The sequence below is a fragment of the Heliconius melpomene genome, chromosome 4 (assembly GCF_056956725.1).
Source record: "Heliconius melpomene rosina isolate 202511_hmr_F chromosome 4, ASM5695672v1, whole genome shotgun sequence".
In the NCBI taxonomy this organism is placed as follows: Eukaryota; Metazoa; Arthropoda; class Insecta; order Lepidoptera; family Nymphalidae; genus Heliconius; species Heliconius melpomene.
In genome coordinates this window covers 1,491,279-1,504,306 of record NC_140392.1, presented here as the reverse complement: position 1 = coordinate 1,504,306, position 13,028 = coordinate 1,491,279, and positions in this window count along the sequence as shown.

The window sequence follows — 13,028 nt, the reverse complement described above, 5'->3', positions numbered from 1 at the left end:
TTTCAAACAATATTAGGCCCGAACGGTTGAAGCATTTGTTGGGGTTTTTTTCTTCTTATTTACGTCTTTATTTTTTAAATTGGAAGTCTTTGATCTCTCGCAGGTGATTGTTAGCAATCTTTAGCTGCTTCGAGCGATTAAAAGATTACGTTTCAGTTGTTTTGCTCAAAAGTTGAGGCAAATTAATGGCGGCGATACGAAACGGAAAACTTTTGTGAATAATGCTAGAGAAAATCGGAAATTTTTGAAGTTACGGTATTTAGGTAGGTACTACTTATTTTATTTGACGTAAAGTTAGTAACAATTGTTATTATTAGTAGATTAGTAATTACTTTCGACATTGGTAATATATTTTTTTTTTTTACAGGCATTTTTTAATATTTTGTAAGATTAGTAAAATGTTTTTTTAATTTCACTTTTTATACCAGCGCGAAGAAAAAAAAATTCATTTCCTCGAATTAGATTTGAACTAGTCGTGCTTAAAGTCAGGGTTGTGCCCCTGCACCACGACTGGCCTAAAAAGTAACATCATAAATATAATGACACAAACTACTTTCTCTATACGTCTCAAATATAACATATACATATACACATGGAACCTAAAGCCACACTCAGTCCAATCAAAACCACAAATATTTTAAATAGGATTTTTTTATTCCGAAAAAACGAAAAATCTTTGAAACAAAGATTTACCATATTAAACCTTCGGCGTGTAAATAAAGGGTTAGAAAAATCTGTATAATTAAAATTATACTGTACAAAAACCCCAAGATCTATTTTGTATTTAATATTTATTTTTTGCTTAATATATTATCATTGTAAGTACTCTGAGCTAGAAATGAAAGCTTCATACGCGTTGATATCGAATGAAAGCTCATATTCTTGATGACATTTGCCCTTATAAAATGAATTGTTACGTTATTCTTCATCACGCTCGGAATGCCATATTAGAAAGAACAGAACAGAACAGAACGATTTTCTTTTATAGTGATTTTCTTATTTATTAAAAAATGACGTCATTGTGATTTTATATGGGTTATTCTTGATCGAACTTAATGGTTCTGAATGTTTAAAAAAATGAAGATTATATTTGTATATGAAACATTAGTATGTTTTATTACAGAAAGTACGACGGCGTGTTCTACCACACAGTCCACAACTTATATTAATAACTACTACTACTTATATTAAAATAGACGAAAAATGGGCAACGAGGTAATTTGTGATTTAATTCTCTCTGCTTACCATACGATGCCTTCAAGACAGTAGAAAGAAAAAAATATTTTATAAATAAAAAATCCAAGATGCATCAATAAATCCAACGTAGTTTTATATAAAATTCTCACGCCCAATAGGGTTGTATATTATAACACAGATCAATCAATATGTTATATTTCTACCGGAACTTTGCTTCCGATAAGAAAATGGAAAAAAAATATCTAAATAAAAACCAAAGCGACCGCGTAAACTTCGGTGCTCCAAAATTGATTCTCCTTACGGAGCTTGTCTGAACATCCGCTCTGGTAGACGGCAAAAAAAATGCTGAAGCACAATAGGCCGCTTCGCATCTGCTATCCGGCGTTTTATACGCAGATGTTCTTAAAGGGGCCACAAAAAAATCTGTACCTGCGTACTTTTGTACTGCGAGTTGCGAGTACGAGCGTCGGTACTTCTTGAACTTGAGTTGGTTATCGCGAGGGTGACGCTGTCGCCAGCGGGACATTCTCACGCGGCCATTGTTGACGGAAGTCGTTGTAGGACTAATTTGCGGATACTAGTTATAGGGCGATAATTTTGGTAATGTCAATCCTGAGTTGGATATATCCGTTCACATATTTAAATTTATTTAAAAAAATATATGATTTAAAGTAAAATTAGCTAGCAAAGGAGTAAAGAGCGCTGCGTTACTAAGTTTCTGTGGTAATACAGGGTGAGTCATATTGAACTTTCCGGTTTTGGAAGGACGTTGCACGAAGAAGGGAAGGAGTAGAAGGGTGGGGATGGTGTCATTAGACGCGCCATGACATGCAGTTTTAGTGTGAGCAATGGCTTGGTCGGGACAACATCGTGCGTTCGTAGTTGAAGAGTTTATTAAAAATGGCGGCTCCGTGATCACAACACAGCGTGCGTTCCGTTTACATTTTGCTATTGGTCGACGTGATCCCATTCCCACTGGACCAACAATCAGAAATTGGGTATCAAATTTTAGAGCAACATCATCAGCATTAAAAACAAGACCACAAGGCCGAATTAGGACGTCAACGTCAGCGGAAAACGTGGATAGAGTGCGGGCTTCAATTCAACAATCCCCTCGGCGTTCTGTTCGGAAACATGCCGCTTCACTAGGATTATCTTTCAGTAGTGTCCGCAGAATACTGCATAGAGACCTTAAATTTCACCCATACAAGATTCAGGTAGTGCAAGAATTAACAGTTAGAGACTTAGACACACGAACAAATTTATGCCGCGACATTCAGCAGATCCCCCGCACTGCTGTTTTGATCTTCAGTGATGAGGCACATTTTCACCTCGCCGGAACTGTCAACAAACAGAATTTTCGATACTGGGCTGAGAATAACCCACGAAACCTACACGAACGACCACTTCACAGCCCTCGAGTGACAGTGTGGTGCGCTATTGCAGAGTTTGGCTTCAGCAGTGTGTCGTCAATGGAGGTAGACATTTACAGGATATCATTTTTAAAACCAACTAAATTAAAACTGCATGTTATGTGCTTTCAAACAATAAAATAATTTTTACTGCATGTCGCTTTGTTTTTAATACACACCTTATTGAAATCGGAAAGTTCAATATGACTCACCCTGTATATGAGAGAAATAAGTAAGAATAAAAGAAGAGGAAAGATACTGTTATTAAGATGACAAAAAGTCTCATTACCGTGAGACCTACAGCAAAGATGAATCTATGTTAATATTATAATATTGAAGATTTTGGTTAAACGCTCTAAAGAATCTCAGGAACTACTTTGAATTGCAATTATATTATTTAATGTGTTAAATTAATGATTTCTTAAAAAAGAATATAGACTATATTACGTCACGTTAATCGTTTCGATGTGGTCCACTAAATCTGCGGTCAGAGTAACCTCGAGCTCTTAGAATGTGTCATGTGTCATACAAAAATCTTAGTAATTTCCATTTGACCACGAAGGCGAAGCCACAGGTAAAAGTTAGGTAACCAACTGAGATGTAAAGTTAGACTAAATAAACATTATCAGATGACTATTCATCTCATCTGAAAACCGACATAAAACTGTCTCTTTTAAAATATTTTGATCTCAGTAAATTACAGAAAAATAAAAATATATGCTTCTCAAATTTACTTTAATATAATATATTAACTATCACAGAAAGTAGAATCCAAAAACCTCCCATTTCTCAATCCTGGACACCCCAACATACTGACATTGAAGTAAATATTTAAAAAAATCGAACCTACGAATCTTCTCATGTATTCTACAATAAGACTGTAATTGTGTTGCTTATTCCTATGACGGCTGCGTTACCTTACTCTCATTGTCATTTTGAACTAACATCGTGAAAGCCTTTGAAGAAACTTTTGAAGCGTCCCGTTGTCTAAGATTTCTTTATTTTCGTCTTACACCTGGTTGCGTAGTACTATTGTTAAATTTTTAAATCAAAATAAATCCGTATTTCTTTGTATATAAATATATGCCTTTTTATCTTTCAACATCTCTAAAAAATATACGGCGTAAATAGAAGGTACCTAGTGGTTGCTACAAAAATGCATGATTTTGTTATTTTGTCAATAGTACTACGCAACCAGTTGTATGACGAAAATAAAGAAATCTTAAACAACTGAAGTTACCGCAAATATTTTTGTGTGTTTTAGCTTCACGCTTCCCGCAAATAGCACAGTACAGAGGGAAGCCTAGTGTTAAGACACTCCTTTCCCCAGTATCCACCGAATTTTAGAAATATTGCATGTTAAGTGGAGCAACTCAACGCCGCGCTTTGTTTTGTTACCAGTGAGAGGAACCAATAATAATTAATTCGCCTGAGTAGCAATCGAAGCCGCAACCTTCTCGTTAACAACCAGACAGCCTCAGTATAGACAAATTGTGTTAAAAGTGCCGAAAAATAAAAATTACCATAAATATCATATTTTTTAAAAAAAAGTCTACGGCCTAAATTTTTTTTAATACAATAATAGTACCCAATGATTTTAGTCTTAAATTTACAAGGTCAAGTAACTATTATGTTAATAAAAGGTACAGAAACGTGTTCATAACTCAAGTAGCTGTAGCTGGGGACCGAACTTGTCAATATCGCTTTGATGTCTTGTTGCTACCGACGATTTATGTCTAGCGATATTATCTATATAAAATAGTAAGAGAAATTATTTTTGAGACATTAACATGATAGGTTAAATATAAAATAGATAGATTTTCTATTCTATTCGTGATTTTATAATGCCTTTAACGTTTGACAGTAAAATGCGTCTCATAGAAAAGTAACTGATATGAAAGTGAGAAGCAAGAATTTATGTCTTTTTGTCAATAAGGTCTTGCCAAAGTTGCATGATTTTTAAAAAATATAATTAAAGAAATGAAAAATTTTACAATTTTGTTTTTTTTTTATTTTGAACCCACACTTACCGTTCTAATTACACCAAAACCTAATACTATATTTTTTAAAGGTATATTTGTTAAGACATTTTAGGTTTAGGTTTAACAAGAACAGTTCTTCCATTTTGAAAAAAACGTATACATGTATTTTTTTCAAATATAAACGCTACCCCGTCACCGACTCGGGTCAGGTATAAATTTAAAATTCTCCAAATAAGATCGCTGTTTTACTTGTTTGTTAAAGTGCCTCGTTGAGGCCCGCCAGGCCCGCCAGGCCAGCTCTAATTATAATATGTTGTAAAGAACCCTTTTCTTCACAGCAAGTAGGTAGGTACAGTTAATAATAAATCTTGATGCGGAAAATGGATTTCAATGCGGTATTTTGTATCGTCGAGTAAGTAACTGAGTGCCTGACGTATGTGGGTACGTTATTTTTTCAAATGTCCCTGAAATATATATCTGAATTTAAGAAATACATATATTTGTTGTTTTTTAGTAGTTATTTCAATTTAAGGTTGTATTTGCGTTTGGTGTTTTAGTGTTCATTGTGTTCTCTGTCCATAATACTTGCATTTATTTATTAATGAATGTTAGTTGAGTATATAAGTATTATCATTTCAATTAAGTCGTTGCTTAAGAAATAAAAAATCTATTTTAAATAACTACAACAATTATATTACAATTCAACCTTTTCGACGATGAAATACAATTTCGACCCCTACAGTTAACATACGGTTTATCTTGTTGGTTCAGTGTCGGGCTTTGTTTTGCTAACGGTTTGTAAGCATGCCGCTGCAATGTTTTACACCAGGGCAACAGACAAAAACAGGAGGTGATTCTAGTATAGAAAGAATTTAGACCATCTTACTATATAAATATTACGCTGGCTAGTAAAAAAAAACTAATTGAAGCCGTAGTTGTGCAGTGATAATAAACATAACGGTTGTGGATTCAATTCTCTCTCGGAGCAATAAATTATTATTAATTAAAACTTTAATTTTCAGTTGTGTTTGGCCACTCAAAAGTCCTAACACTAGGTTCCATCTGCCTACCCCGCTATTGGCGGAATACATCTGAAGTTGACAAAAAAGGAAATAAAAAACATTCTTAACATAATCAATTAAGGCAGCCCAATAAATTATTAAAAAAGATCAGATAATGAGTGACTACCTACGTTTCTAAACAAAAGTTTAATAGCTACCTCCATTGGCAAGGGGTGCCTGCGCTCAAAACGATCGAGTTGTGGTAATAAGAATTAAGATTCTTTGATAGAATCATTTAATTTTATACAATTCTTAACGGTTTCTTCAATTTTTTAACAGTCACTTTTGTATTTATTAGGTATTAAATATGAATTTAATTTCTATTATTACTAAAAATATAACAAAATATAAAGTCTTCCTTAATATCCTAATTCTAAAAAAAATGTCAATGTTAGGTGAGGCCACTCGTGGCCCAAGGGTACTAGTGCGACTGCAAACGTGAGAGGTTGTGGGTTCGATTCCCTATCGAGGCCACTCAACACACAATCTCGCCAGAATCTCGGCGCATAGTGGGGAGCGTAAGTGTCTTAATTCTTAACAGAATATCTTAACACAGGTTCTCAGGTTCAGAGGGAACTACACTGATATGTGCGGGATACAGCGTGAAGATGAAAAAAAATTGTGGAATTTGTTTTTCACACTAACTGTTCATATTTCTTACTTATTAACATTTAAAAGCTAATTATCAATATTTTACATTAACTCCATTTCTATTTTTTAATCCTATAAAAAACATTTAAAAATCCAATTTTTCCACCAAATCAGCCCAGATAATACAAAGAGGACGTTTCTAAACAAAGTCTAATACGAGTTGGCAAGGGGTGTCCGCACTCGATCAACTTCGAACGGTAGTTTGGCGCTATTCCATATCAAAGGACAATCCGTTGGGCCACCGACCGTTGCGTCAGACACGAGACGGCATTCGTAAATGAACGCGGTCTAGACAGATTTTAGTAATAAATTGTGAAAATTTTTAATCTTTTTAGATATACGCTGTATGTATCCCGTATATAGCAGAGTAGGCAGAGGGAATCTAGGAACCTCGTATTGAGACATTCTGTTCACGTTAAACAGTTCCCCATCCCATGATGAATTTCTGGAGGCATTACATGTTAAGTGGCGGAACTCAACGCCGTGCTTTTTGACTTCTTATTTAGCTTATATGATTTAGATATAGATATTTTGGGTATACTGACTGTGATGTTTATTTGAGCACTGAAAGGATTGGACTTGATATTTGCCTGGATGAACTCGAAAGTCACTTCTGTTTGTGTTTCACTCTCTTTTCTCTTGCTACCCCGCTAGTTAAAGCGGGATATTAAGGGGGAAGTTTTATACTTCCCCCTGCGTGAAGATAAAAAAAGTCAAATTTAGTAAATCATTGTTTTGTTGATCCTCTTAAAACAGAATCTAGTATCAATAAATTAGACATTAGACATTTTCATTTAACACAGAGAGTGGATAACAGAGTGTCTTAACATTAGGTTCTCGCTGGTTACCCTGCCATGGAGTACATATATGAATGTTACAGCGAGAAGCTGCACTGCATCACATCTTATATCACCTATACATATAACAAGTAAACTAAAACCTCCAATTATATTCGTGTTCCCAAAATCTTAGAAGGCTAGCAACAACAGCGAAACAAACATCTCTAGCTGAGAATAACTCTGAATACGTTTCGGGCCAATGAAAAAGTAAGTACATCGCCTTGACCTCGGCCAGTTACGAATGAATACGTAATACGGATCGCGCTTGGCTCTATAGGGTAAACGGTGAATGGTGGATTTACTAAAACATAGATTTTTTTAAACCATTATATACATGAACACATTTTGAAGTATAGTTATTATTAAATTAAATTATAGTGACCAAATAAAAAAATGTCTATAGGGAAATTTTTAAAAATTCTCCCTTGACTTAAATAAAATCAGCTTCACGCTGTATCCCGCACACAGCAGAGTAGGCAAATTGAACCTAGTGTTAAGACACTCCGTTTCCCTCTTTCCGCCGAATTCTGGAGGCATTGCGTGTTGAGTGGCGAAACTCAACGCCGTAATAACATTACATATGTACATTTAGCAATATTTGTAAATATTCAAAATTTACACGATAAGCAATATAATACTTCAAACTTAAGTAAGTAAATTTAAGTAAACCAACAGCGCCCTATTGGAATTAATTAAAAAAATTATACTTTTGGACCTTCAGAATATTTTGTGTCAAAATTAGATCAAACTCCCTAAACTGGTGGAACTGGTTTGAAATAATATATTTTAATACCTTATTGCTATGGCTCCATGTTCATTAGTGTGATAGTCTGTGTGACATTTCCGCACTTACAAATAAACTTGTTAATATTAAATTATTATGTTTATTTAACTTCCTATCTACGGTAACAATCTATTTGTATAGTTATAGTTTTAATTTTGAAGTAATTGATATTTTTTTCTAGAAATAAGAGAGATTAGGTCCTCATGGCACACACACGTGGATTCGATTCCCATTTGAAAGAATAAAATTTTAATATGTAGTTTCATTTTTCGCTGTGGTAACGAGGTAAAGGTCGACGTTGAGTTCCGTCGTCGTCCTCCCACAAGCGTGTGGATTCGATTCCCATTCGATAGAATAAAATATTTAATAGTTTTACTTTTCGCTTTGGTAACTAGGTAAGGTCGATGTTGAGTTCCGCCAGTCAACACGTATTGTCTCAAGAATTCGGCGGAAAGTGGGGAACGGAAGTGTCTTAATGGAATAGAAGTTTCTTAACACAGGGTACTCAGAATCTCTCTGCCTACCCTGCTATGTATGAGATACAGCATGAATGTTTATGTAATTGTTTCAAGCTTTATTACTATATTAATATAACAGTTTTTGAACTTGACGTTATCACATATCAATCATAACACGTTCATTAAGTATAGGAAAAACGAGCTTACTAATTCATATTATGTTCTGTTATTTTTCGACTTCCGTCCACTTAAGGATCCAAGATCTAAATAAGTGACAAAACTCAACACTATTTATTATGTTCTTTATAGTAGGTACCTATGTATATAGGTAAAAACACTATGACCCACTCAACTCCCCTTCACCTGCCCGCCAAAATTTATACAATTTTTATTTATGTGGCACAATTTAAAAAGATAACGGTTAACTTAACCGAATATATAAATATATAGAAATTTTCGTAATTTGGAAAGCGATGTTTATGTAATTTGTCGATAGTGATCAGATAAGCTTATTGGCTGGTTGTACCAATGCTTAGGACAAATAGAGTGTGAAATCTTAAATATTTTGAAGGTAAAACGTATAGGGTGTCGTCATGTCTGTAATATTAGTTTCAAATAACTTAGAAAGCTGGATAGGTATGCTATTGAGGTTTTGACAATACCTTATATGTTAGACATGTTCATGAAATTTAAGACATTACTTTCACATGCACTTTTCGAGGCATTAAATGTTGATTGGGGTTTAAAACATAAACGACATAGGTACAGATGTAAATTTAAAAATATATTAATAATACATAAATAAATTTCTTATTATTATTATTCTTATTTCCTATATATATGAACATTTCAAAGAAAACCTATTTAATATTACCTAGTACACTATCAAAGTGGTAGAGGTAGTATAGTATGTGGCACTTGTTCACGCATTCAGGAGTCTCGTCTCAACGAGTCTGCGAATGCAGTCTGGACCGAAAGTCTACTTAGTGATATACTAACGTGATGCCTGCCTGCTTTATTATACTACAACAACATAAGGACACCTAGAATGAAAGTGATATAACACTACGTTTCCGGTTTTTGATAAAAACATGATAGCAAATAGGTTTATTTTTATGATTCTGTGTCAATTAGCTATAAATTAAATTTTTTTTAGAAGTCCGTTTTATTGTTAGGCTGTGATGCATATCTACTACAGTTCGTCTAAATTGCAGAGTAAAAATATAAAGAAAGTTATTTTGGTTTTCTATATATACAAGACAATTAAAATCGATAGACGTAGGTACTCTTCTTCTGCTTCAAAGTATGTTTTATATTATTTATTTTATTTATTGAATTATAATATTTTTGAAAATGGCTGTGTATTCGAATTCTATACACATTTTCAACTTCATATATCGAAATATTGTCAACATCGTAGGTCTTCATATGTACATGTAAAAGAAATATGGAAAGTGCAATTGTAGTGATTAGTCACTACTGCACAAAAAATGAAATAATAACAATGAATTTTAATATATAATCATCCTTAGTGTTAATAGTTTAATTAATGTTTACCGACATATTGGGTAAGTAGGACGATTATAATAAAATAATAATTGAATGAGTAAGATTTTAGCGTGGGTGGTCGTAACTCGTGAGATATTTTTGCTCCTTAAAATATTGAATTACTTTAGTTTAGTTCAATGCAATGTCTCTAGAATTCGGCTGAAAGTGGAGAACGGAGTATGTTAACACTGTGTTCCCTCTGCCTACCCTGCTGTGTGCGAGATAAAGCGTGAAGCTGTTTTTTTTTTCTAGTTAGTTTGCATCTTGTTGTACTAAATATTAAAAAAGGGTGTCTAATTTTTGCACTACGTTGACAATTTAATGTTTAAGTGACACCAGTTTTACGCCATATTGACACCAGATTTGCGTGTTAAGTTATGAAAAGTGCTTTTATTATTGGTAATATTTATATTATTAGAATCTATGTAGGTAGATTTTTAAAAATTCTACCTTGACTTGGCAAGAGGTAATGCTATTTATTTAATGTTTTTTTAATATTTCGCATTAAGAATATTTTAGAAAATTAATATTTAAGTAGAAATGAAACTAGTGAAGATATTAGTATTTTTTTTAATGTTGTTCAGTTTAGCGTTGACGACTAAAGAAGACTTTGACTTGTTTAGTTTACACTTTTTTTTGAGAATTATTTTTTACTATTAAATGTTTTATCTTTAAAGAAGAAAATAAGTTAAATTTGACTATTTAATAATAATTTAATACAAATATATTTAACCCCATTCCGTTAAAATCCGATAGACGTTCTACGAAGTAGTGATAAATAATAACCGGCCAAGTGAGAATTAGACCTAGAAAAGAAGGGTTCCTCGCGCCTGTCATGTATTCATTACGTTTTTTTTAATATGTTACCCCATTTTCATATTTCAAATAATATTTAAAAATTAGTTGGGATAAAGACATACCAATATGTATATGTGCGTGAGAAGTTTTTGATTTTCTCTAAAGTAGGATAATTGTATCTGTTTGGGACTGATGCCGCGGGATGGCGCTAGTTTGCCTGCGCGCATGCGCGGGACAACTGACGACAACTTAGCTTACTATGGCGCGGTGCGCGGGGTGCGTAGCCGTTACAACAAAATTTGTTTCGTCAAAGTTTTCTTTATTAAACGTCTATGTTATTTGTTATACAGTCCACTAATTTCAATCCCATCGATGCTTCGTCGACCTCTACAATATATTTGCTTATATTGAGTGAAGCACAGCGTCTGACTGTAAACTCAGTGGACGTGGATTCGACTTTCTCTCGGGGCAATCATTTTTTTTATTTTCTCACTCTGATATCAATATATTTTTTAAATAATTGCAATTAACAAAAGAAATTATTTTTAAATTAACACCACGACCGACATATTCGTAATGAAGGATAATTCTGTAGAAAGTGGGGAATGGAGTGTCTTAACACTACGTTCCCTCTGCCTACCCTGCTGTATGTGGGATACAGTGTGAAGCCGGAAAAAAAATCATTTTAAGAGGTGAAATATTTCTTTAAATCATATTTATAATTATTATTCTCATCCTTCTTCAGCTGCAGGCAGTATCCTAGAAAATATTAAATAATTCATTTCCTCAAGTGGGAATCGAACCTACTACCTGTCTTATTGTTAGAGTGGCTTTAGATTGTTATTTTCTAAATTATATTTATAAATATATACAAATTATACATTTGAATGATCCCACAAAAGGTACATGTTAAGGGTACCCTAAGAATAAATAAGCTCGACGTGGAAGTCTGAAGGCGCGATGCATTAACCTATTAATGCAGCTTATCAACGTTATACCTATACTAAAGCTATTAAGTAAAGACGTACCCGTCTGTCGGGAAGTCGGTGAAGTTCACGAGCTCATGAAATTAGAAAACTAACGATATGAGTAAGAGTCGTTTAAAAATTCCTTCTTAAACTTATTATTTATTTTATACAGCCTATTTTTTTTAAATTAACGCTATAATCCGTATATAGTAGTGTAGGTAGAGAGAACCTAATGTTGAGACACTCCGTTTCTGATACAGCCGAAATAAATAAAAAAAATCTATTATTTATTACTACAATTTGCCTTTATTTTATTTTTTTGAGGGTACCTAGTGAACTTGTTGCTAACGTGGCATGCAGATTGTTAAGAATTCATCATATAGTACACTAACTTACAATGTGATATAATTCTAATTAAAAAAAAAGGTAATACTTTAAAAAAAAAATAGTTTGTGACCAAACAACAATACACGTATATTGTAGTACCTCTTTTGTTTAGAGTCGGTTAAAATAATCAGCTATTTAGGCAATTCTATAAAAGATGTCTATACATACTTATATTATTGCGTTAGGAGTTCTTCAAAGAATTTGAATATAAATATTATATTGTCCACCATCTTGTATAATAATAATGGAATAGGTATTTGTTATTACCTCGTTAATCAAACCTTTCTCATATGAAAAGTCAAGAAACAGCTCATTTCGCTTGAATACAATATTTGTTTACGGAAATTGAGTCTTTCGTCCTACCTATATTTCTTAAAATTATTAGAATCGGAAATATTTATTTATTCAATATTATTACAGTACATATTATTTTCTTTTTACTATCACGTGCTTTTTAGAATATCGTCTGTTTCGAGAATAGTTCTTTTTCCATAAGAATCAATTTGATGGCTTTAAATCTTTATATGAAGCTTAATATCTCATTTGTATGAATAAAATAAAATAATATAACAAACTAAAATTAACTTTCTCCCATGTAAGGCGACGACAGCTAAGTGGCCATATCTCCAACTGCCACTAATTGACACTGAGTGAGGAGTTAACAAATTAAAATGACTTAATCATCGAGTCACAACTTACAGTCATCAGTGGTGGTGTAGTATGCAGGATAATCACCTGGTGTGATCGGTTCCGCGGTGGCGGTGGTGGTAATGGTGGTGGCGACGGCGGCAGGGCGGGCGGAAGCTGCGTCGCATCCCGCCCGGTGCAGCGCCACCCTGCGCCCCCCCGCCGCCCGCCCGCCGCGAGCACCCCGCCGCCCCGCCGCCGCCCCGCGCGCCCGCACCGCGCCCCGCCGCCGCCAGGCGCGTGCGCCCGCCGGCCG